A 26,229-nucleotide genomic window follows, 5' to 3' on the forward strand; every position below is an offset into this window, starting at 1 on the left:
ATATTTGTAATCTCTATAGGCATTGTGAATATGGCATTGCTGATACAATGACCTAAAAATCATAAAAAATATCAATTTCCCTTATAAAGGGTAGGGAGACAGTATCTCTTTCTTGCTGTTGTACAATAATACGTCATCAAGATGAGGTAGTTTCACTGTTGAGAGATCTAGAGATATAAAAGAATGGGGGAAGGAGTTGCAGAATACAAGTAAATGAAGAACAATTATCTTGCTTCCTTTAATGATCCTTTATTCTGGTTCAAATTTATTTGTATGCCAGTTCCTCACCCTGTCAGATATTTGCCCAGGATAGAGAATTGTGACCTCACCTCCAGAAATAGGGACTAAATGAAAAGACAATATTAGCCTAGATTTTGTTGGCTGGTTATGATGACCCAGACTGTCTATCTATGGCTACCATGTGCCTAGTCCTACCAAAGGAGAGGCTTTCTATTCATTGCATCCCAGGAGACTGTAGCAGAGTTGTCCAGCAGAATAAGTAGACCTGAAGAAACAAAGGCTAGAGACTGGTAGTATAGAGCAATAACCAGCAGTAACCACAAGACCAGCAATGAATATGGCAGGTCAAAACCAGGCTCAGTAAGAACCAGGTCCAGAAAGAACAATGCTATAAAAGGGGCTGAAGCTCTCCACAAACCTTACAGTGTTAGAAGTGTAAGTTGATCCTTCAAGTATGTTCCATAACCACAAGCACTCACTATGTCTGTGAACCCATGGGAATGTACTTTCCATTCACATTGTATATATTTGTAAGATAATGTACTCCAAGATTATGGGGAAATATTGTCTTCTTGTGTGCTATTTCATTAAGTATTTTTCTTTGAACTAGGTCTTATGACTGTAAAAGAAAACCTATTGATAGGAGTTCATGAACTATAATTTTGACAGCCATCTACCACAAACCTGGGGACCCCATGTGCAGGAAAGAGTGCATCAAGTACCATAAAAACAATGTCAGTTCTATCCAAAAAGCTTTAGCCTCCTTTCCCACCAAACCTTTGAGATGTCTCCCTTTGATGTTATTTGTGTAAGGGATATAGACTGAACTTAATGATTTCATTACTCTAAAAAACACCCATGTATGTAACTTTGCTAATGCAGGTCAATATTTTTTACTGTACTTGTATTAAAAGTTACCTTAGAGGGGAGACTAGGTAGCGCAGTGAGTAAGAGCACCGGCCAGAATCGGGAAGGCCAGAATGGGGAGGACCAGGGATCAGATCCAGCCCCAGATACTTAACACCCACACAAAATAACTGGACATGTAACCTTGGGCAAGTTACTTAACCCCAATCACTTTTTTAAAAAAAGTTACCTTAGATCACTGAGACTTACCCAAGATCACACAGCCAATAAGTGTCAGAGGCAGGTTGGGAAGTCAGGTCTTCCTGACTTTGAGGTCAAACTTGAGAGATATAGTTCATTACAGTTTCTCATAGACTTTATATTTACTTTGCACTTTTTTTTATCTGTGTATTTGAGCTATTTCCCTTTCAGGAGAACATAAGTTTTTTTTTGACAACTCATTTGTCTCATGCTTTTCCCTTTATATCCCATTTGCCTTGCCCAGGGCTTTGGACATAGTAATAATACTGACACTCCTATGCTACTATTACTACTATGATTATGACTACTACTACTGCTACTACTACTACTGACACTGCTGCTGCTGCTACTACTATTATTGTTGGTAGCTTAGCATTTACATAATACCTACTATGTGTCAGACATTTATAAATACTATCTCATTTGATCCTCACAACAATTCTGTGAGGTGGGTGCTATTAGTTTGCTGTCAGCGAACCCTGTGGCAAACAGAGGTTAAGTAAATTGCTTCAAGTCACAGAGCTAGTAAATGCCTGAGGTCATATTCGAACTCAGATCTTTCAGGCCCAGCACTCTATTCACTGCACCACCTAGTTGCCTCTAGTAAGCACCTAATAAATGTATGTGGAATTATGGGATTTAATTGACCAGAGCCAAGGCAAGTTACTCAACAGAATTAAAGTTTCCCCTGCAGTAATTTAAGGCACTGGTACCTCTGACTAAAGAGTAAAGTACTGCCATAGTCCCAGAAATTTCCAAATTAACACCTATGGATATTTTTTTCTCTCAGCATGACTGAAACTTCCCTGCACTGCTCTTTTGGCATTTGTATTCCATTAATTCAATGCCATCACTACACTCTTTCTTCCAACCATTCTGTTAACACTTTGGATACTTTAATATTGGTTGCCATGGATTATGTGCTAGGATGCATTTCAGGGCTCTGTTTTTTGTGGCAGACATCTGTGGAGGTAAGGGTAGGGAAGGAATATGGGGAGGGAAAAGAAATACTCAGAATTTTAGAGCAAGAAAGAACCTTGGAGAAAATAGTAATTACAGCTCTCATTTGTATGATGCTTAATGATTTATAAAGTGCTTACTTTGTAACAGCCCTGGAAGTAGGTAATATAAATGGCATGATTTGTATCTTATATATAAGGGAAGGAGTTAAAATCACACTCCCTTCCCTTTAGTTCTGATGTGTTTATCAGGAGAAAACACATCTTGTTTGTACACTTAGTGTGAACAAGTCCTGAAGGCTTTCCTAGGTGTGATAGAAAGTCTGTATTGTCTGAGGGACTTGGTTACTAGCTCTGGAGGCTACATGAAAGGATTAAGTTAGCTGGAAAAGAGATTTGAGTGAATGATGTGCCAAAAGAGAGCCTAACCCCTGAAGAGAAACCATTTGGAAGTGGAGGACCCTTTGGTCTCATGTCAGTGACAACCTCCTTCTCCCTCTTAGTGGGAAGGAGATTTGAGAGCTTTGAAGAGTACAGAGAATTTGAGGCATGCCATTTTCATATCAGTGTCCTAAAGCAAGAGAATGCTGGTAAATGTTTAACAATTGTACACGATACACTTTTAAATTTAATCTGTATTAGTAACATTTTTCTCCATCACTTTCTTAAGTCTAGACAATTGGCAAACAATAAATTAATTTGTAGCATGAAGGGTTATACTGAAAATTTAACACTAGGTTCTCAGGAGTACAGTTTGAGCTGGCCAGAGTCTACCCCTGCTAGTCTCTCTACAAGAGTCTGGGGTCAAGGACAGATTGGACAAGATGAGGAAAGCAGATTCAAGGTGTTACAATGAGTCTAACAGAAAAAAAATACATTATATCCAAGGGGAATGTCTTAGTTCTACAGCAAAAGAACTTATTTCCAGGAGCTGTGAGTTGCCCCTTTGTCACATAGACCCTTTACAATTCACTGAACTTCCCCATGAACTATGTATGTATTTATGGGAAATTTGGGGGAGATGTTTATGTTGACTATTCATACTATACTGCCTTCACAAAGGCCCTTCCCTAAGATCTAATCAAGTATGGTTGACTAACTGATATCAACCATAATCATGGGGAGAAGCACTGGAGTAGGCTCCTGAGTGCTATTCCCTGACTGACACCTTCAAGGTTCTGAGGTTAGGCAGAGTTAAACTCTGGTGAGCAGCTCACCAGCATGAGTGGGAGCTGGTATAAGGTCCTCCAAAGTCCATGTGTGTTACACCAAGATGAAGGGGGTCAAATGCCTTGTCCAGAGTCACCTAATAGAGATCAAGTAATTCATCTCCCTCATTCTACAGACGAGAAGAGACATCTGGATAGACAGCATGTATGAAAGATAGGAAGGTAGCCTCTGACATGTGAGTTCACACCCTGCTGTTTAGGAAGGTAGCCTCTGACATGTGAGTTCACACCCTGCTGTTTCCATGTAGTGACCTATAACCCTGAGCAAATAACTTAATCTCTCAGTGGTCTCAACAATTCTTGAAGACAATAAATTTCAGGGAAGGTGTTGATATACTGTGAGAGAGGAAGTTCCTCACTGGGAACTCTCTGGATAGTTGAAATCTCTGGTCTGATTAAAAAAAATAATCAACTTTATCTAGCACTCTAAGCTTTGTAGTGCATAATGTTTGCGTGTGTGTATAATAAATGTGTGTATATATACATATGTACATATACTTTTGTGTGAGATTATACAAATGTATGCATTGTGTACATGCAGACATGTGTGTGCACATGTGTTTGTGTGTATGCACATATACACCTATATATGTGTGTTGTGTATGTATGTGTGTGTTATGTATGTATGAATGACTTATCTTTCTGTGTTCAAATCTAGCCTCAGGTACTTACTGAGTGGGCATTACCTCACTCTAAGCGAGAACCTGAAAAGGTCTTAGCCTACAAGGTCCAGGGCCTCCCATTGCATCCTGGACCATCTCCAGTCATCCTAATGAATATCTGGTCACTGGATCCAGATGGCTCTGGAGGAGAAAGTGAGGCTGGGGACCTTGCACAGGCCTCCCTCTCTCAAATCAAAGTCAACTGTAAGTCAATTCATCATTTCCATGATGCCATAGTCCTCTTGGAAAACAAAGGACAAATACAACACTAACAGCAGTTATGTGATCCAGGGCAAGTCACTTAATACCTTTTGCCTCAGTTTTCTCATCTGTAAAATGGATAGGAGAAGGAAATGACAAACCATTCCAGTATTTTTGCCAAGAAAACCCCAAAAATGATTATGAAGAATTGGTCATGACATAAAGCTAGCTAGCTAGCTAGCTAGATGATAGATAGATAGATAGATAGATAGATAGATAGATAGATAGATAGATAGATACCTGTGTGTATATATACACATTTATATTTTAATATAATATACAAATGTTATATATATATGCATGTATATTTATTGTGTGATACTATGTAATCTTCACAATAATTCTATGACGTATATTCATTTTACAGATGATGAAACTGAGGCTTGGAGGGGTTAAGTAGTTTGCCCATGGTCACACAAATACAAGACAATCAAGGTCAGAGGCAAGCTGTAAACTTAGGTGTCCCCGAATTCATTTTCTGTGGTTTTTGAACTCTATGATTTCTAGTATCAAGCTATCCCTCAAATGAGGAAGTTTAATTCAATCCAACAAACATTTATTAAGTGATTAAGTAAGTAGATGAAACGACTGAGCTCTAGAGAGATGGCATGATTTGGGAAAGACAACAGAGCTTTCTAGTGGAAGAGCAGGGACTAGACCTATGGCTTCCTAACTCCCCACCCAGGGCACTTTCCAAGATGGTGGGTTATAGGTATGTGGTATGGTAGAAAGACTAAACTTGCAGTTGGAGGACCCAGGTTCAATTTTTCCCTCTGGCAATTATTATCACTATGACCTCTTTGGGCCTCAGTTTATTATCTGTAAAATGGGGGAGGGGAGATGTGGGTAGATCAGATGGCCTCTGAAGTCGCTATCAACTTTAAATCTGATTCTATAAGGTCATCGGTTCACAAATAATTAACAATCAGCTGTGTTTTTTATTTTTAATTTTTCTGGGATAACAGACTGACAAGGTAATTAAAAGAGTCAATAAATATGTACTGAGTATTATCGTGTATTAGGCACTGTGCTAAATCTTGAGGATACAGCTATGGAAAAAGGGGGGATTGACTGCTATTTAAAGAATTTATAGTCTATCAGGGGACATAACATATATTTGTTAAATACATATAGAATAAATATATACAGAATAAGTACATGATGGTTAAATGTAGGCTATTTGGGGAGGGAGTTTACTAACAATGGTGGGTTCAGTAAAGGCTTGGAAGATAGATAGATAAACATCTGTATGTATATATGGAAGGAAGTGAGGGATTAAATGAATGGAGGGAGTGAATGCCAAGTGTGAGGGTGAGTCAGTAAGTACCAAGGAAGAGAAAAAGGAGAGGAAGTTCTATGTTCAAAGAATAGTAGGTAGCTAGTTTGGCAAAACCACAGAGGACAGGAAAGTGAGTTATGTATAACAATAACTTGATAATGTAATAAGCCTTAATTCTGGACAGATAGGTTGTGGTAAGGTTGTATGTATAGTTAAATGACATAACGCAGTGTCTACATTTTATTATTTTATACTAGAAGCAAAAGGGAGCCACTGGAATTTATTGAGTAGGGGAATGACAAGGCCTGCTTCACACTTCAGGAAAAATCACCATTTTGGCTGATGCTGTCTTTCACATTAGAGAAAAACTCAAATTGAAACATTCTCCACACATCCTTTTTTTTTTTTTTTAACAGAGAAGAGTCTGACTTCCCCAAACTGCTTTTCAATTTCTCAAAAATCTGCCTCAAGTGTAAGTAATTATATAAGCTTTAAAAAAAAACAAGCTCCCTGCCTCTAAAAATAAATGGGGAAAATGAAATCTTTTGCCATTCTCACTGCCCTCATCCCACTCATTTTGTTGTTGTTGCCAGCATTGAATTTCTTTTCTTCAAAGCATTAACTTCTTTCCTGGATAAAATGATCCTCATAGGATGCCTCTGAGGTTGTTTCTAATAAATGTTGTTCAATTTTCTGCCCTGTCACAGTTGCTGTTGACACAGCTCAATATTTGATCCTGAGTTTCCTTAAAATAAAATTTCACTGGTTGCCTTCATTACCGATCACGGGCTTTTAAATATCACAGCCATGCATATGAGGCACCAATTTATTGCTCCCATGATTTCAGGACATCTAGCTTTCTAGACATCAGGATCTAATTGAAGTTGGGTCACTTTCAACCTATCAGTCATTAGTGATCAATGTTTTGGTGCCTACTTTACTCTTCAGAAGCATCATACCTATTCTTTTCCATGGTATTAAAACCATATTCAGGAAAATTCAATTTACTAAATACTTGTTCAGTGTTACACATTGTGCTAGTTGTTAGAGACACAAAGAGAAAAATGAAAGCGGACATTGTACTTAGAGTGTGTGTGTGCATATGCAACTTACAACGTTTATGCAATTAAGTAAATATAAATTATAATACAAATAATTTAATTGGGGGAAAGAACTACCAAGTATTAGTATATGGAAAGTCATGTAGGAGGTGGAAAGTAGTTAGAAGTGATGGGGATTTGCTGTAAGCCCAGATCACCCAAGGTGACCTCACCTATGCAGAAGATCCTGGAGACCTGATGCTTCTGGGACTGAAGCGCTAGTGCATGGGTGGAGATTCTGAACTGATTTGCTCCATGGTTGGTTGTCGACTTTTCCATTGGTTACATAGCCAGTACTGTATGTCTTGATAAATACCTGATAGGCCAGTCAAGGACTCTTCCTACATCTGTGTCTAAGGACGAAGGACTCCTTCACTCAAAGCTGGTAACATCATACTATGTAAGATTGGAGTCTCTAATAGGTACCTAAGAGTTAAGGAATCAAGGTTGCCTGTTGTGGCCAGTCTAACAAGCAAGGGTCAGGGGATGCAAGTCCAGCAGGATTTTGGACTTGAACTTGATGGGACTAGTGCTACACAGGGACTAAGGAGGTTGGTTATGCCCTGGGGGTGTAAGAACAACATTTTATTTTTTTTTCTATATCTCAGTTGATTCTGACCTTACTCTTTCAGTGACAGATCTGTTACATTTTAAACTTCCCTCCCTGTCCCTAGTGTTCTTCAGGACCCTGAGAGGATTAGGGAGTCTCTTTTCTTTACCATTGGCTTGCTCCCCTACTGATGTGTTTCCTCCATTTTTAGAGACTTTTCTGACTAATACCTCAGTTCTATTTAACCATTTAACTTAGATTACCTTTGAAAAGGTAATGTTTACTTCAAAGATAAAGAAAAAGCAAACATCGAAATGTTTCCTCGAAATCTTGGATGCATAAATAGACCCCATGGCCTCAAACTCTGGAGTTGGGGGTAGATGTATTCATTAGGTTCAGAGTTTAGCTCAGGGCCTAGTCCCACTGGGTTCAAGTCCAAAGCCTTGCCGTGCTAAGTTCCCTTGACCTTTGCTCCTCAGGACTTTCCTCCTGGGTTGGCTGCAACACCCAAGTTGAATCCCTGAACTTCCAGATACCCAGGAGAGAAGAGACTCCCCAGGCATCAGGGTGTCACTGGCTATAAGTAGAAATGTGTCCTTCATTTTCAGATACTAATGCCGAAAAGCCCTGATTGTCCTCAGTCAGGTGGTTTCAAAGACGCATAATCTGGCTATGTGGCCAAAGGAAAAAGGATGCAACCAATCACGTGGTAAGCCAACATAGAACGTCCATACATTTGCCAGTTCTCCAGTCTCCCAGAGGCAGGTCCCCAGTATCTTCCAAATGGGTGATAACATCTTGGGTGATCCAGGCCTGTGCCACACATACATTACATAGGGATTTCAAGATATAGAGAGAAAAAGGGAAAGCATTTCAAGCACAGGAAACAGTCTGGCCAGAGAGGTTGTATTAGAATTGTTGTGTACAAGTAATGGGTAGCTAGGGGGCACAGTGGATAAAATGCTGGGCCCAGAGTCAGGAAGCCTCAATTTTCAGAGTTCAAATATGGCCTCAGGCACTTAATAGCTGTGTGACCCTGTGCAAGTTCCTTAACTCTGATTGCCTCAGTTTCTAATCTGTAAAATGAGCTGGAGAAGGAAATGCAAACTACTTTAGAATCTTTGCCAAGAAAACCTCAAATGGAGTCATGAAGAGTGGAACACAGATGAAAGCAACTGAACAAACAAATACAAAAAATAATAGATTGACCAGTTTGGCTGAAATGTAGAGGTGATGAAGGAAAGGAAGGGGAAACGAGACTGGAAAGATAAGTTGGAACTCAATTGTTGAAGGCTTTGAATGCTAAAACTAAGGAGAATGAAGTCACTAAAACTTCTAAGGCAGGGGAGAAACTAGGTCAGAACTATCTTTATGAAGAGAGATTCCCTTCTTCTGAAGAAAATGGAATAGGCCTAACCAGAAGGCCAAAGTGCCATCGCGAATTAAAGTCTGGTCTGATAAATACTCATTTAAACCAAAAGGAACAATATTTAAATTTGTGGAATTCCTTTTAGGGTCTCTTTCTGATAAGGAGATATGAAGGAACTCTCCAACTTTAGTGGAGAAGTGAACTATAAAGAACTCAGAGTAAGGAAGATCTTTGTCTTCTGAAATTTACTAGTTGTGTATTTATGGGCAAGTCATTAACCTCTCTGAGTCTCAGTTTCCTTGTCTGTAAAATGAAGGGGTCAGAGGTGGTGTTGTCTAAGTGCCTTTACACTTCTAAATCTGATCCTTCTTCCTACAGACCTTTGCAGTTATAGATACCAGACCTGGTCATTCTTTCTCATATGCTGCCATCAATCACTCAGCTTAGGAATCACCCAGTCTTTTAACTAAAAATGTATTCTAATACCTTCGGGTAGAAACAGCTCTCAAGGTGATTAAAAGCAGTTAAAGAAAGTAAAGACATTAAATTCACTGGCTTGAAGGTTAAAAGCAAGAAGGTTCCTTAGAGTCTCAGAAAATTACCACCAAAGTCCCCCAAAATACTGTGTATTCTTCTTTATTAAAGGGCCACAGTTGGGGCCCAGATTAATCCACCTGGGGGCAAATTTAACCCAAACTACCCCAAGTCTGTACTGTATCTTTTTTTTTGTTTGCTTTTTTGGAGGGCAATTGGGGTTAAGTGATTTGCCCAGGATCACACAGCTAGTTTTTGTGTTAAGTGTCTGAGGCAGTATTTGAACTCAGGTCCTCCTGACTCCAGGGCCGGTGCTCTATTCACTGAGCCACCTAGACACCCCAATACTGCATCTTCTTTACTCACAACAGTCCAGGATGGTATTATGAGAGTGGTGTGCTAGAGAGATAAAGAGACAGAGACAAAGACAGAGAAAAAGAGTGAACTCTGCCTTAAAGGTTTCAAGTCTAAGTAACTGGAAAACAGGGGCAAGTTTGGAGGATAGAAGTAAGTTATATATCTAACTATATCAATTCACCTATGGTCAAATTTATGGGAAGCTAGATGGCTCAGTAGATAGAATGCCAGGCCTGGACTCAGGAAGGCTAGTTTTCCTGAGTTCAAATCTGGCCTCAGACCCTTACTAGTGATCCTGAGCAAGTCACTTAACTCTATTTGCCTCAGTTTCTATCTGTGTAATGAGTCAGAGAAGGAAATGGCAAACCAGTCCAGTATCTTTATAAAAAAACCAAAACCAAAACCAAATGGAGTCATGAAGAGTCAGACACAACTGAAAAGACAACAGCAAAGGGACAAATTTAACCCAAACTATCCTGAGTCTTTACTACAGCTTCCTTGTAACAGTCTGGGCCGGTGTTGCATGCATGACTCTGTATGTGTATGTGTGTGTGTGTGTGTGTGTCTGTGTGTGTGTATGTGTGTGTATGTGTGAGAGAGAGAGAGACAGAGAGAGAATGATTTCAAGGTCTCAAGCCTAAATGACTGGAATGAGGGGGTACAAGTTTGAAGGGTGAGTGTGGAAAGGGATATGATTCTATTTTAGACATGTTAAGTTGGAGGTGTAAGTAGGATGTGAATGTGAATATCCTGATGGGAGGATAACCTGAAGGTAGTAGTGAAAATGTACAACAGACAATTGAAATAGTCAGTGCAACTGCAATTCAGGGAAGAAGTTGTAGCATTTATGTAGATTTAGGATATGTCTGTAGAATCAAATACACAAATTTCATCTCTTTCCTCAAGTGAGTTGTAGGTAAATTTAATTTTTTGTATGTTCTGTTTTATGCAATGGATTGCTCAGAGTCCAAACAGTCCTGTTCCATAAAATGTTCAAATTCCACCAATTGGAAGTAGTGCCAGGTGTAAGCAGGTGATATCCTAGAAAGAGTCTTGGCATTAGGAAGACCTGAATCTAAATCCTGCCTTGGATACTTATTTACTATGTGACCTTAGGCAAGTCATTTGAACTATGTCAAACTCAGTTTCTTCATCTGTAGAACTGAGATAACAGTAAGTAGCCTCACAAAATTATTGTGAAAATCAGATAACATGTAAAGCACTTTGCAAACCTTGAAGTGCTGTATTAAAATGGTAGCTTACTACTACAGTTACTTCTACTACAACAACAGATACTACTACTGCTGCTGCTGCTACTACTACTACAAAGACTACTACTACTACTGCTACTATTACTGCTACTACCACCACCACCACCACCACCACCACCACCACTACTACTACTACTACTACTCAGAAGCCAATTGAATGACAGGAAAGGATAGAACTTTTCCAGCATAATTTTTGAGGCAGACCTAATTTTTTCTTTAAGAATGGTACTCAAATTCTTTGAATCTCATCTCCCTCTAGCCCCTGAAGAAAACTTAAAAAGGAAAAATAAATAGGATTATAATTTTAGATCTGGAAAGGACCTCCAAAGTCATCTAGGTGAATCCCTTCCTTTTATAGATGAGGAGAATGAGAAGTGAGGAGGTTAAATGACATGCACAGGGCTATACAGGTAGCTACACAGGTAGTAAGTAAATGAATGGCAGGGTTAATTTTCAAAATGAAGTCTCCTTTTGGCACAGATTGCCCCCCAAATCTGGCACATACCCCCCCCAAACCTTTTATCTCTTAATTCAGTTCTTTACCTGATAATCTCTGAATCATTGCCTAGAATAATTTCCCAAGAACATTTTAATTGTGATACTATGGATTTTTACTTATCCTTTTCTGTTCTACCCAATCAGGAAATAAGAGTGCCCCTGGATAAAGGGCTGTCAATGAACAATAGAAGATATGGGAGACTCAGTGAAAGAGTCTTGAAAGTCTCTTTCAAGTCTCTTCAAAAGTCTCTCAAAGAGACTTGAAAAAATAAATTGACACAGTCGAGAGTTTTTATTAATCCATGAATTAGTTCAAGACACATGTCCAATATTGTTCCCAAACAAGGAAGTGATTAAGTTCCCAGGTAGACAAGCAAACAAACAGGCATTTACATGGAGGAAAACATTCTGAAAAATCCCTACATCAAGTTGTCTGGAAACTGGTGAAACATAGGCTGTTTCTACTCAGATAAGAAATATTTCAGCAATAAGGAATTCATCTGTTTTCTGCCTGGTTCCAGACCAGAACATCACAAAGGTAGGAGAGAACAAAAGAGAAACCCAGTTCATACAAGGCATTTTGGAATTGTAACAAATGCCAAGAAATCATTCGAATTTCAAGAAAATGTTTTATTTAGTTCTTTTTTTCCTGTAAATCAGAGAAGTTACAGATGAGAAAAAAGTTATTGATCTCAATTTTTTTTCTGAAGTAGAAAGGGATTATACACAACTATACCAAATCCAGGTTGCAAAAAGAGCAAAGGATATTTTATCCTCCTGGCCATTTGTCCTCTACAATGTCTGAGGTTCATACAGAGAGCAGATGGAAGGTTGTACAACTCCAAAAGCTCCTTCTTTGGTATCATACTATCTCTGTCAGTTGCTTAAAAGTTACTTTTATCTGAAAGTAGAAGTGTAAATGTAGAGGTGGCTGTGATTTGTCTGCATGGAAACAACTGCAGCCTTTACAAACTCTAGAGGGTTCTCAAGCCCACTCCCACTTACACTGATGAGCTACTTCTCTTCCCCCCACCATGAGGGAGGTGGGCTACAAAATAATGTGATTGCTATAAAACATTTGCCCCACCAAGTTTACTTCTGAATTAGGGATAGTGAATGGTTGAAATTGTCCTAGAAAACAGCATCTTGGGTTCCAGGTTGGAAGCTTTGCTAGGCTGCATCCCACAGGTAACTCACACAGAGTAGTTTTTCATGCCAGCTTTTGGCTGCTGGTAAATACCAGTATGGATTCAGTTCCTGGATCCCTGCTGCTCCATCTTCTTCTTGAACATCACATGTTCACACCCTTGTCTACTCACTCACCAGAACTTCTTCATATAAAGACTGGAAAGAACAATTATAAAGCGGTGAAGTACAGGGACACCATGACTTCATAGCAATATGGGAGCCCAGGTAGAGAGAAAAGGTTCTTGGCATTGGCCCTGCCTCTCTCCCACCCAGATGTTTACAACAATTACTGCCTTGATCACTACCAGGAAAGGGGCCAGTTAGGACCTTTTATATCATACTCATGTCTGACATAACAGAAGGAAACAGTCAGAGAGTGCACATGCTTTGCAGAATACAGCAGGGCCCTTCCACTATATGTCATCAAGTATTTCTAGGAGTAGGTTTACTAAACTTTCCTACATGGTACAGCATCAGGCGCATGCTCTGAAGGTAGGGGGTCTATCACCCAGTTCCTTGTCACTACACATTAAGGGAAAAACTAAAGGAATTATCTGGATAAATCTGATCAAAAAGACTCTTCACTCTATGCAATTAGAACATAAGTTCCCTGAGGGCAGGAAACTTTTATTTATTTTTGTTTTTGTCTTTACATCTCTCTATACCTAGTACAACTGGTTTCATTTTGTTTTTGAAAAGAAAGACATGTAATTTTTTGTAAGATGTTTTGAAGGGACATTTTATCTAGGAAATGGTATAATCTAGCCTTAGAGGATTCTATTGGGAAATGTTGCCTAGCAGTCTTTTTGGATATTGATTCTGTCCTAATATGTTAGCTATGCCTTCCAGCTTTATTTAATTTAAATTTTTAATAAGCTTGCCTTATATGACTTTATCTGAAACTTTGGTTAAAATGTTAAAAACAATTTGCCCAAGCTCAGACCACCAGGTTACTATATTAGAGACTCCTTTGCAGTTGATATTTAATCATTACTCTTTGTTGGTCTATTTCACCAGTTAAAATCCACCTTAAATATTATCATCTAGGTCATATCTCTCTATTTTTCCCATGAGAATACCTTGAGATATTTTATCAAATGCTTTATTGTAATCTAGGCAAACTACAGATACAGCATTCTCCTGATTTTATCCTTGTCAATAAAGAGTTGGCCAAACTGTGTTCAGTCATTCCCCAACTGTGGGCACATTTTTTTCACCTACCTATTTTTTGTTATCACAAATGCTGTTGTAAATATTTAATGTGAATATATGTCTTTTTTTCTTTCATTAGCTTTTGGCAGGTTTAAATTCAGTAATAGAATCACTGGGTTACTAATGAGATCTCTGGGTTATATGAAATGAAGGTTAGATCAACTCTCCTTGCAGAATCCCAAATTGCTTTCCAGAAGACTTTGTCTAATTCACAGAAATACCCTTGAATTAGCATGCTTATTCCTCACATTTCTAATATTGTATTTTCTCATATCCTCTACACTGGTTAACAACAGGTGACATGGTAACTCAGAGTTAGTTTAATTTGCATTTTCTGTTTATTAATTATTTTAAATGATATTTTAGTGACTATAGATAGTATTTATTTCTTCTTTTAAAAGTTAATTTACACTTTTGATACTATAGTAATCAAATTACCAAGGGTATACTTTACAGAACTTGATAAAATAATAACAAAATTCATTTGGAAAAACAAAACATCTAGAATACCAAGGGAAATGATGAAAAGAAGTATGGATGAAAGGGAAATAGTACACCCAGATATCAAACTTTATTATAAAGAATCAGTCTTCAAAATTTTATTGTCGGTTAGAAAATAGAGAGATCAGTGGAATAGACTAGTTAAGGGATAATCAGAAACAATAGAACTCAATAACCCAATACTTGATAAAGAGGAAAACATAAATTACCTGGGGGGGGGGGGCGGAAATCTCCTTATATCAAAACTGCTGAAAAAACTGGAAAACATTCAGGCAGAAATTAGGCTTAGGCTAACATATTCCATTATATTCTATAATACATCCTAAATGTATTGTGACCTTAATATTAAAAATTAGAAGAGAAACAAATTATATACCTCTCTCAGCTGTGGGTAGATAAATTTTTAATAAAACAGGAGAGAGGCAATTGCATAATATAAAATAGATAACTTTTATTAAACAGAAAAGCATCTGCATAGACAACATTTATGCATCTAGGATAAGAAGGGAAGTGGTTGAATGGGAAAAATAATCTTTCTATCAAATTTCTCTGATGCGAGCTTGATATTGGGGCAGCTAGGTGGCGCAGTGAATAGAGCACCAGCGCTGTAGTCAGGAGGACCTGAGTTCAAATGTGACCTCAGAGACTAGCAGAGTGACCTTGGGCAAGTCACTTAACCCCAATTGCCCTGCCTTCCCCCCTACAAAAAGCAAAGAGAGGGAGAGAGAGAGAGAGTTTGGTATCTGATATAGAAAAATAAATGTCTATGTGTTTCTGTGTATGTGTATAGCTATATATATAAAACAAATAGCCATTCCTCAATAGAAAGTGGTCAAAAGATACATAAACAAACAGTTCTCTAAAGAAAGAAAATGGTAAGTATTCACAACCACAAGAAAGAATGCTCCAGATCATTAATGATAAGAAAAACTCAAATAAAAATAACCCTGAGGTTTTACATCACACTCTGCAAATTTGGAAAGATGACAAGAGATGGAAATGTTGGAAGGATTGTAGAAAGATAGGCACACTTACATTGTTGGCATGATTCTGTGAAATGGTACAACCATTTTGGAAAGCAATTTGGAATTATGCAAAAGAATCAAGAAAACAATATGCACAGTAACTACAACAATATAAATGAAATAAAAACTAAATGTCAAGAAAATCAAAAGTAAACATAAGAAAATTAAAAATATCCAACCAGACTTGAATGAAGAGATAATGAAAGGACACCCCCAACCCATCCCTTCATGGTAGTGAGAGATCCACAGGTTATTATATTGCCCATGTTTTTGGATTTTTTAATATATTGATTAATTGTGCTGAATTATTTTTTCCTTTCTAATAAAATCTATTTGTTATAGAGGATGGCTTTCTGGAAAGGGGAGAGGTAAGGATATTTGCTGTAACTATGATGATATAAGAAACAGACATCAATTTAAAAATCATTAAAATTATCTATATTCTTTTACTTCATGTCTATTGGTGAATGACTCCTAATTTCCTAAAAATTTTCACACAGATATCTGAGATTAAGAGCCAAGAACTATTGGGGGAAACTGGGAAACATTTTGGTGAAAAATAGATTTATATAATCATCTTACAACATTTATCAGAGTTTATTCCAAATGAATAAATGATCAAAACATTTTTTTTAAAGTCACAGTACATAGACATAAAGGAGAAAATGTGGGTCATATCTTTCAGAATCATGGATAGATAGAAATTTATAATGAGATAATAAAAACAAAATAACCCATCCTGAGTACATAAAAATAGAACATTTTTGCAGAAAAAAAATGAATGCAACTAGAATTAGAAGGAAATATAAATATATTAAGAAATATGAAATTAATACATAAATTTGGGGGGAAGTCATAATATGAAACATCATTAATTAAAGGACATGGAGGAGATTATATCCATGAAGAAATACAGGCAATAAAATCCATGGCCTCAAATCTCTCTCTCTCTCTCTCTCTGCCCCTTCCTTCTCCTCCTCCTTTTCTCCCCCCCCCTCTTTTTCCCTGAAAACTGTAGACAAAGCCTTTCAACTCTTCACTCACAAAGATTTTGAGTCATCCAGTTAGCTGCCAGATGACCAAATCAAGAAGTAACTTAGTAGTCAAACTTTGCCTTTCCCCTTTCTGTTTTTCCCTTTCAAACCAAAGGCGGAAGTAGAGTGTAAGAGACTCTCCAGAGAGGCTTACCTGTTTTAAGAATGTAATTCAATTATTTTCCAATGAACATCATCACTTATCTGGCCAATCAAGAACTGAAGCCTTCCTGACTTTCTCCTTACTCATTTCCTCATGCCATTTTACAAAAACTGACTTTCCCACCCCCTTCTAACTTCTCTCCTACTCCATTCTTTACAACTTGAGTCACGTCAGCATTGATTTTGATTATGGATACTAGAGACAAAGTTGGAAGAGAAAAACTTAAAGAAAAAAAGTTGCTTTGCTATTGAAAGGTAATGCTAAATATAAGTATTTATGGAAACTTTCTGGTTTATTCTTCATTTTACAAGAAAATATTGATCCAAGATATCAAATATCTCATAGACCAATTTTTATATAAATAGTATTTTACTTGTGACAGTAAACTTTCTACCTGAATGTGATCATCCTTAATACTTTGTTGCTTATGCAGTGTGTCTGTGTTCACAATTTAAAGAAATATAAAAATATATGTTTGTATGTATGTGTATATACATATATGTGTGTACAAATGTATGTGCATATATATATTGCATATATACATTTAATATTTGCTAAATGCTTTACAAATGTTACCTCATTTTACCTTCACAACAATTCGGGGGAGTAGGTGCTACAGTTTTTCATATTTTACAAATGAGGAAACTGAGGCAGGAAGCAACAAATGACTTAAGTTGACACACAGTCATCAAGTATCTGATGTCCTTTAATTATTTTTCTTTCATTTGTGGGCTAATTTAATAGTTTAAAAAGTTTTCATCTTTTTAAAATTATGCCAGCTACCAAGGCTACAAGGGGAATACCAGATTCTGTGTAAGTGAAGTACCCAGCACTTTTACACGCAGGAAAAATGATAAAATTTGTGAAGTCTAAAGTCCAAAGTATTTTAATATCCAATATGATATAAATGATCCCTTTGGTTTTATCAATCAGTTTCATTCAACTAGGTCAAATCATGTGTCCTTTCATTGCACTGTCTTCTCAATATATGCACCTGTATTTATTTGGATGCCTACCTTGGGAAGAATTTTGCCTCCCACATTCATTTTTCGAATAGGTATAAGTTGAGTGAGGGTAAGTTGCTTCCTGAAACCAAAACTGCTTCTACTTTGTCCAACAAGAATAAAAGAATTCAGTATATAAATAGTTTTTAAAGATCTTTTTTTTCCCTACTGTAAATGGCACACAGATGGTACTTAACTGTTCTCTGAATCATTTCCAAATATATTCAATATTCTCAGTAGGGAGAACTGGAGATGGTTGAGGTTCTATGGAAATCTTTAGAACTTGGGGAAATTTTCTAGAAGTTAGATCAAAATTTTATTACTAAGTTTTATTGCTAAATTCTATTATTAAGTTGTTTTGAGAGAAACTATTTTCATGTGAAATGATTGAATGAAATTCAATGATGTTTTTTTTCCTAATATGCCAACTGATGGAAAAGAATATCCTTAATACATACACACTATATGTGTATATACACATGTGGTGCACACACACACACATTTTCAATCTTACACCCCTTAGCTAACCAGTCTCCTACAGATGGAACTTCTAACAATTTTATTTGGATTTCACTTTTCCCTGAGAGATTTGCCATTCTGCTTCCAGGACACATCTATCTTTTTTTCTTCCTTTCTTTCTTTCTTTTGAAGCACTTCCTCCTACTCCCTTTCCTTCAAAAAAGAAATAAGATAAAATAAATGCAGTGAATAAACTGAATTGCACTCTATTCATTTTTCCTACTTCCCCATTTGCATGAGGACAAGCAAAGGGAACTAGATAATGTTTATTATTGATCATAGTAACTCCCCTTTCTACAGCACATCCTTCCTTAGATAGCACCTCCCTTGAAATATCCTGTGCAAGATTTAAAGTTCTCCCAGGCAGGAAACAGTGATGACATAACATGAAAAGAAGAAAAGGGGAAGATAACATAAAGGTAAGAAGAAAAAAAAAGACTAGAATGGGGCAAAGTGAAAGAGGCAGAGGAGGCAGGAAGAATCTTTGATCAACAAAAAAGTTCTGCTTCCTTCAGAAAACCTAGACTTACAGATAACTGAATTGTCCCCTTCTTGTGGTTAATGATGCCCTTAGTATTTTGCCTCTAAAATTACCTGTGGTGTGCTCATTTCAATCAAGGAATAGTGGCTTGAAAGGATCCCAGAGAAACTGGAGCCACAAGGAAAGAGGAAACCCTTTATAATACAACTAGAGAGCTGGGTATCAGAGAGTTCCTAAATTCCATCAGGGAATTGAAATCCAGAATCTCAATCTAGAACTCCTCTCCCTTCCATCTTGGCCTACTTAGTGGACAGAATAGAAATCATTAAAGACACATGTTAGGAGAAATGTCTGAGGGTAGAAGTGTGATCATTGAAACAGAATGAAGATTAGTGACAAAAGAAGAGAAAGTGAAATAACCCACTATCGTGGATAGAGATAGGAGATTACAAGTTTTCATCTTTCTCCTTCTTTAACTCCCTTCCTACCCCAACCTCCGCACTCACACAATGTTTGGAGTTAGAGGGAGGGGTAGGCGAGTCCTTTGCTAAGAGGAAGGAATGGATTCCTTCAAGTAGGAATGTTGAAGAAGCCACTGCCTTTTTTTTTCATCCTAAAGGATAAATAGTCTTTGGTTTGAGATTGGCTTTGGGGTCTCCTGTGGCCTTAAGACTGAGAATGCCTTTAGGCAGGCAGAAGAGCTAATATGGAGCCAGGGAGAGAGAAGCAAAGGAGCTAGTGGTTTATGAAATACTCTAAATTGGAGAAGGACAGAAATGAATGTTTTATTCTAGGTGGTTTTACACTATTTTTCAGGAGAGGAAAGGAGAAAGGACAGACATTGTTGTACACTGGACTGAAGCTTCCTGTGTGTCATATATCTCTGGAATCCAGCCTTACAAGATGGGATAAGGAAACCCAACATACTGGTTGGACATCATGGCAGAATTACCTATAGAACACAGGGCCAAAAATAAATAAATAAATAAAGCTATGCTGTAACTTTAATGTTTGCAAAACTCTCTCTGCTTATATATACATATGTGTGTGTACACATATATGTATGTGCATGTATATATACAAACGTGTGTGTGTGTGGATAATCTCACTGAATCTTCAACACATTCCTGTGAAGTAGGAAATCCAGGTATTATTTTATCTAAATGACAAATAGTGAAACTGAGGCTCAGGTTAAGTGATTTGCCAGTAGTTACACAACAAATAAGGGTAAGAGCTGGTTATTGAATTTGGTTCTCTACTGACTTCAGGTTCATGTCCTTTCCCACTAAAACATACTGCCTTAGGAAAGCCTAACGCCTAAAATCTTTCCAGATAATGGTTCTGAGTTTACTAATCTGGTTTCTTCACTACCAATAACCATTAGGGAGCCAGAATTGAGACCTGGATATATAAGAGGCAGCATAGTACAGTGAAAAGAACATGCAATGGGTAATCAGAAGAGCTGCATTCAAATCCCAGCCCTGCCTTTTAATTTCCAAGACACAAATCTCTCTGGGTCTCTGTTTCCCTATCTGTAACATTAGGGAGTTGGACTCAATGACATCCTATATCCCTTCCAAGTTTAAATCTATGGGCCTATGGACCTTTTTTTTGGTCCTTTTAATAATCAGGCCATTCTTACTTCTTTCTCTGGTGAGAGAGGAATGCACAACTTGAGAGAGATGTCTAGGGAATATTTGATATATCATTTAAAGGAAAGAGAAAAATTCTTATCAAAAAGGCCAGGTTTTCAATGATATGTTGACTCAGACCATAGGGATCTCTGTGTTTTTTTGAAGATCCCAGAAACTCAAACCCATTGCAATATTTGAGAATTGAGAAGAATGATGAGCAAACCTGTTAATGGTACCTAGTGCTGCTGCTGTATTCGAGGCTAGGGAAACAGCTGAATTTGCCATAATGCAAGGAGCTCACAGGGACAGATAAGAATTCTACCCTAGCATTTCATCACACACCAGATGAAAAGCAATTTAAATAACAGTTGTAAGAAATGAGGTTTGGGAAACGTGAGATTGCATGTAGTGGAACAGGTTTTTTGTTGTTGTTGCTTTTTTTTTAAAGAATAACACTTCCTACTGAAATGCTTTCTTATAGGACATTTACATCAGATTTTGGCAAATAATAAGTAGCTTTTAAACCAGGTAAATTCCCACTGTGTTTTACAAACTCTGTTGGAAAGCTTGCAATCAGAAGCTCCCAGTCTTGATCAGGAAATTCAGGGTGATGTTTCAGTAACAGATCTTTTTTTTTCCCTAAATGCATCACAAGTGTTTTGTTTCTCATTTTTTCAACCAGCAAGCCAGATGCCTAGTACTTGCCAGGCATTGTGTTACGAACTAGGGTTACAAGACAAAAATAAAGCAATCCCTGTTCTCAAAAAGCTTTCTTTCCCCTGGGGGGTGTGGTTGGGGCACATGCAGATAGAGACATAGAAGTCATAGAGGTACCTGGATGGTACAATATTAGAACACTGGACCCAGAGTCAGGAAAAGCTGAGTATAAATCCAGCCTGATACTTACTAGTTGTGTGACCCTGTGTAAGTCACTTAACCTGTTTGTTTCAGTTTCCTCAACTGCAAAATGGGGATAATAAGAGCACCTACTTCTCAGGGTTGTTGTAAAGTTTCTGGGACATAGTAGGTAGTATATAAATGGTAGCTACAGATATTATTATCAACATGTACACAGATAGGTACATATGAAATATGTACAAGTAAATACAATGTGATGGGGGAAGAGGAAGGAACACTGACCTATCAGGAAATCAGAAAGGTTTCTTGTAGGAGGTGGCATTTGAAGTGAGCCTCGAAGGGAAATAAGGATTTTAAGAGGTGAGGAGGAAGAGCATTCCAGGCATGGGACATAGGCATTGCAAAGGCAAGGAGACAGCATATGGAATGTCTTGTACAAGGAATGTAAGTAGGTGAATTTGGCTGAAATATGGATTGTGTGAAGGGAAGTAATTAAAATAACTTTAACAATTCTCTTCCCATATTGGATCTAAGTTCAAATTAGTTGTTGAGAAGTTAAGCCTAAAAACTATGTTCTAAGAATTTTGATCATTACCAAGGCTGGTTGAAAATAAACAAGCTTAGGAACTCAAACACACATGTACAAACCAAAGCTTAAATCTGTCTACATCTACAGCTTGCAAAGAGGAAAAAAAATACCTGATGAGAATGAAGGTGCATGGTGAGCAATCTCCAGACAAACCTAGGAGGGTTCATTCAGTGTGGCCTCTTTAACCAAAGACTTATAGTAGATACAATCAAAAGCCTGATTACATTCAATAGAAATCAGCCCTGATGCACATATTACTTATATTGTAAATAGATGCAGAATGACAAATCAACTGAAAAGGATCCCACAAATGTGACTATTATCAAAGCAAGGAGAGAATATAATTAGAATATGCCATTTACATAAGAGGTATGTATCAGAGGCAGCAGTGTCAATGTATATATTGAGACTGGAGTTGGGGGGGGGGGCAGAGCCAAGATGGTGGTAAAAGAAGGAAGACTCCCTGCGCTCCCCCCATGACCATCTCAAATACCTATAAAATATGACTCTAAACCAACTTTAGAGCTACAGAACCACAAAGTGACAGAAAGAAACAAATCTCCCACTGAAGACAGCCTGGCAGGCCAGCAGGAAGGGTCCATCATGGTGCACTGTGAGTCAAGCCCAGCTCCACATGAGCTCATGGATTTTAGCCCCAGGGCAGCCCCAACCAGCAGTGGCTAGAGGGACTTTGGGAGAGTGGATCACCAGCAGCTGTGGTAGTTTCCAGAATTATCAACCCATAAATGCCAAAGGTAAAGTAAAAGGTCAGTGTGGACTTTGGGAACAGGTGGACCAAGAGTGCAGTCTGGTCTCTGCCCCCCGCGGGAGGAAGGAACAGCTGAGGTGCGCCAGCCACGCAGCTGCCGCCTCATGGCTGCTTCAGAGCTCCTGGCCTGCAGATTGTAGGGAGACCAAGTGACCAGCCTGAGGGGTAATTGCTCTTGCTTTAACCTGCTTGGATCTGGATTGCTATCTTGGGTGGAGGTCCTAGGGTATGTGACCAGGTGCCAGAGCCTATGGAGGCTTCAGAGAAGGCACCCAATTAATAGCTCTGGCAGCTGAGAAAACCCCAGCAATTTGGGACAAAGCTCTCCTCTCTGAAAGCAGAGTTCTACTGTGGCAAAAAGCTCAAAAGTCAAGTAATTGAGTGACAACATGAGCAAGCAAAGGAAGCAAAGCAAGCACAGCAATCCGACTTTGGGTTCTTTTTGGGGGGATAAAAAGGATCAAAGCATGGAAAGCAGGAAGACAATGAAGTAAGAACTCCTGCACCAAAAAACTTCCAAGAAAAATATGAATTGGTTACAGGACATAGAGGAGTTTAATAAGGATTTTGAAAACCAAGTAATAGAAGTGGAGGAAAAATTAGGAAGAGAAATGAGAATGATGCAAGAAAATCATGAAAAGTGAGTCAACAACCTGACTGAAGAAAATAACACCTTAAAAAGTAGATTAACTCAAATGGCAAAAGAGGCTCAAAAAGCCAATGAGGAGAAGAATACCTTAAAAAGCAGAATTTGTCAGATGGAAAAAGAATCTCAAAAGCTCACTGGAGAGAATAATTTCTTCAGAATTAGATTGGAGCAAATATAAGCTAATGACTTTATGAGAAATAAAAATACTATTAAATAAATCCAAACAAATGAAAAAATAGAAGGCAATGTGAAATATCTCACTGGAAAAACCACTCACCTGGAAAATAGATCCAGGAGAGATAATTTAAAAATTATTGGACTAGCTGAAAACTATGATCAAAAAAAGAACCTAGAAATCATCCTTCAAGAAATTCTCAAGGAAAATTGCCCTGATGTTATAGAACCAGAGAGCAAAATAGAAGTTGAAAGAATTCACCAATTAGCTCTTAAGAAAGATCCCATGAAGAAAACTCCTAGGAATATTATAGCCAGGTTCCAGAATTCCCAGATCCAGAAGAAAATATTACAAGCAGCCAAGAAGAAACAATTTGAATACTGTAGAAACACAATTAGGATAACACAGAATCTGGCAGCTTCTACACTGAGGGATCGAAGACTTGGAATATGATATTCTGGAGGTTAAAGGAGCTGCAATTAAAACCAAGAATCACCTACCCAGCAAAACTGAGTATCATGTTTCAGGGTAAAATATGGTCATTCAGTGGAATAGAGGACTTTCAAGCTTTCTTGATGAAAAAAACAGAGCTGAATAGAAAATTTGACATTCAGATACAAGAAGCAAGAGAAGCATAAGAAGGTAAACAGGGAAAATAAATCATAAAGAACTTATCAAAATTGAAATATTTACATGCCTACATGGATGGAAAAATGATAATAGTAGCTTATGAAACTTTTCTCAGTATGAGGATAGTTGAAGGGAATATAAATGTGTATATGTGTGTGTACATACATATATATGTCTATATAGGAGGGTATATGGGTATATGAGATTGGAGTTGTAACCTCAGATTCAAATGTAGCCTCAGAATGTTCTAGTTATGTGACTGTGGGTAAGTCACTTAACCTGTTTGCCTCAGTTTTCTCAACTGTAAAGCAAGAATAATAATAGTGATGGAATCCATAGCTGCCCCCAGTCCCAATATTCTAACTTCCTAATAGGCTCCATTGAGCAGCAGGCCCACTGCCTAGTCACTCACCCCCCCCCCCTCAATATCCTTCTTTATACATATCTCACAGCTCATTAGAACAACAGATGTGTCCAGGAACTCATATTTCTCACAGAAACAGCAGGCATGTCCATGGGATGGGATCCCAGTTACTGCCCCCAGACCCATTCCTCATATTTCCCAGAAACAGCTGGTGGGTCCATGTGCTCAACCACAACCACATCCATCTAGTCCCAGACAAGACCACAATAGTCAGCCAATCAGAAAGCAGAACCACCAGGATGCCCAAGCAGGATGTGTGCCCCCAAACATTAGAAGGGATTTCCCCTAAGTTGGCACCTGTATAGTAATAGTAAAGAACTGACCAAGAGTGAACTTATGATGTAGAGAGGCTTATTATAATATCATTATCATACATATATACATACCCCCCACCATGAGTTTTTTGTATACATTGTAGGTAATCGCATACTCAGTTCAGCTGTGGCTGGGACCCCTCCCCTATTATCTAATCTCTTAAAAACCCCTCCTTAGGGGAAAAACAGGGAGAAAATGTGTAACTCAAAGTCTTCTGGAAATGAATGATGTAAATCAGAATAAAGCATTTGAAAAATGAAAAAAAAAATAAAACATCATTTAAAAAAAATACCAAACCCCTCCTGCCTTTTAAATATTCATAATTTCTGTTATGTAATATCATCTTTACCCTATAAAATACATCTTGCTTTCTCTGAAGTTGCTGGTCCCTCTTGGAGCTTAGCCCACTCCATGAGAAGCATCAATTTCAATAAATGCCTGTACTTGGATTAGAGGTGGTCCAACTATGAATTCTTTTAGACGGTTCCACCACAACACATCACAAAGCTGAAACAATAGCACCTATGCTCACAGAGTTGTTGTGAAGATCAAATGAGATAATATTTATAAAAAGTGCTTAACACAGTGCCTGACACATAGTAGGCACTACATAAACACATTTCCTTCTTTCTCCTCTGGTACAGTGTTTAAATGAAAGAACATTACTAAAAATCATAACCATCAAGAGCATAGGCTTTAAAATGTCTTGATTCCCCTCACTCCACCCCCTATACCTTTTAACTGGTTTATTACATGGAAATTAATCCAAGTAAACAGACTGTATGACCTTGACAACTCATTTAATCTCTCAGTATTCTAGATAATCTTTTGGATCAGGGGTTCTTACCCCTTTTTTTGTGTCATAGACTCCTTTGGTAGATTGGTGAAGTCCATGGACCCTTTTTCAGAATAATGGTTTATTGCTTATATTTATACATTTTAGGAAATGCTAAATTTCAGCTACAGTTATATAAAAATAAATAGGTTCATTTTTTCCCCTCATCTACATTCACATGCCTTTTGAAATATATCAGTGGATTCTCAGGTTAAGAACCCCTATGCCAGGTTTAAGACCCTATACCAATGAACTCACATATATAGTTTCTATCTACTATGTACCAAGGCCCATGCTAGGCATGGGAACACCAAGACAAAAACTAAAATATAGTCCCTGCCCTCAAGGTACTTACATTCTACTGTGGAATGGAGTGGGGGTGGGGCAAGTGAAATATAGAAAGCAGATACAGAGTAATTTCAGGACAGATAGAGGAAGACTGACAATTGGAGGAGCCAGAAAGGTCTTTCATAGGAGATGATGCTTGAGAAGAAGTGAGCTAGTGATTCCAAAGAGAGGAGGTAAGAAGTGAAGGAGGCAATCTGCAAGATTTAACCCACTGCACAGGATCAATGTAATCTGAAACTTGGACATTGCCTAGCCCATCAAGCATAGTCACTCCCCACTTCCCACTCCCATTCTTTGCTCAGGGTTCTTTGAGCCTGAAAAGACTAAATGTAAAACATTCGCCATTGTATGACAAGGGAAGATGAGTGTTCCCACTGCCTTATGCAGTACTACAGATTTGTGGTTGTATTCCACCATTATTGAGACTATCAAAGGACAGTGGAGATTGCTGTTTGAGGGA

Source organism: Petaurus breviceps, unplaced genomic scaffold (assembly GCF_028583685.1).
Source record: "Petaurus breviceps papuanus isolate PSGF00001 unplaced genomic scaffold, PetGlider_PUasm1.0 179, whole genome shotgun sequence".
NCBI lineage: Eukaryota > Metazoa > Chordata > Mammalia > Diprotodontia > Petauridae > Petaurus > Petaurus breviceps.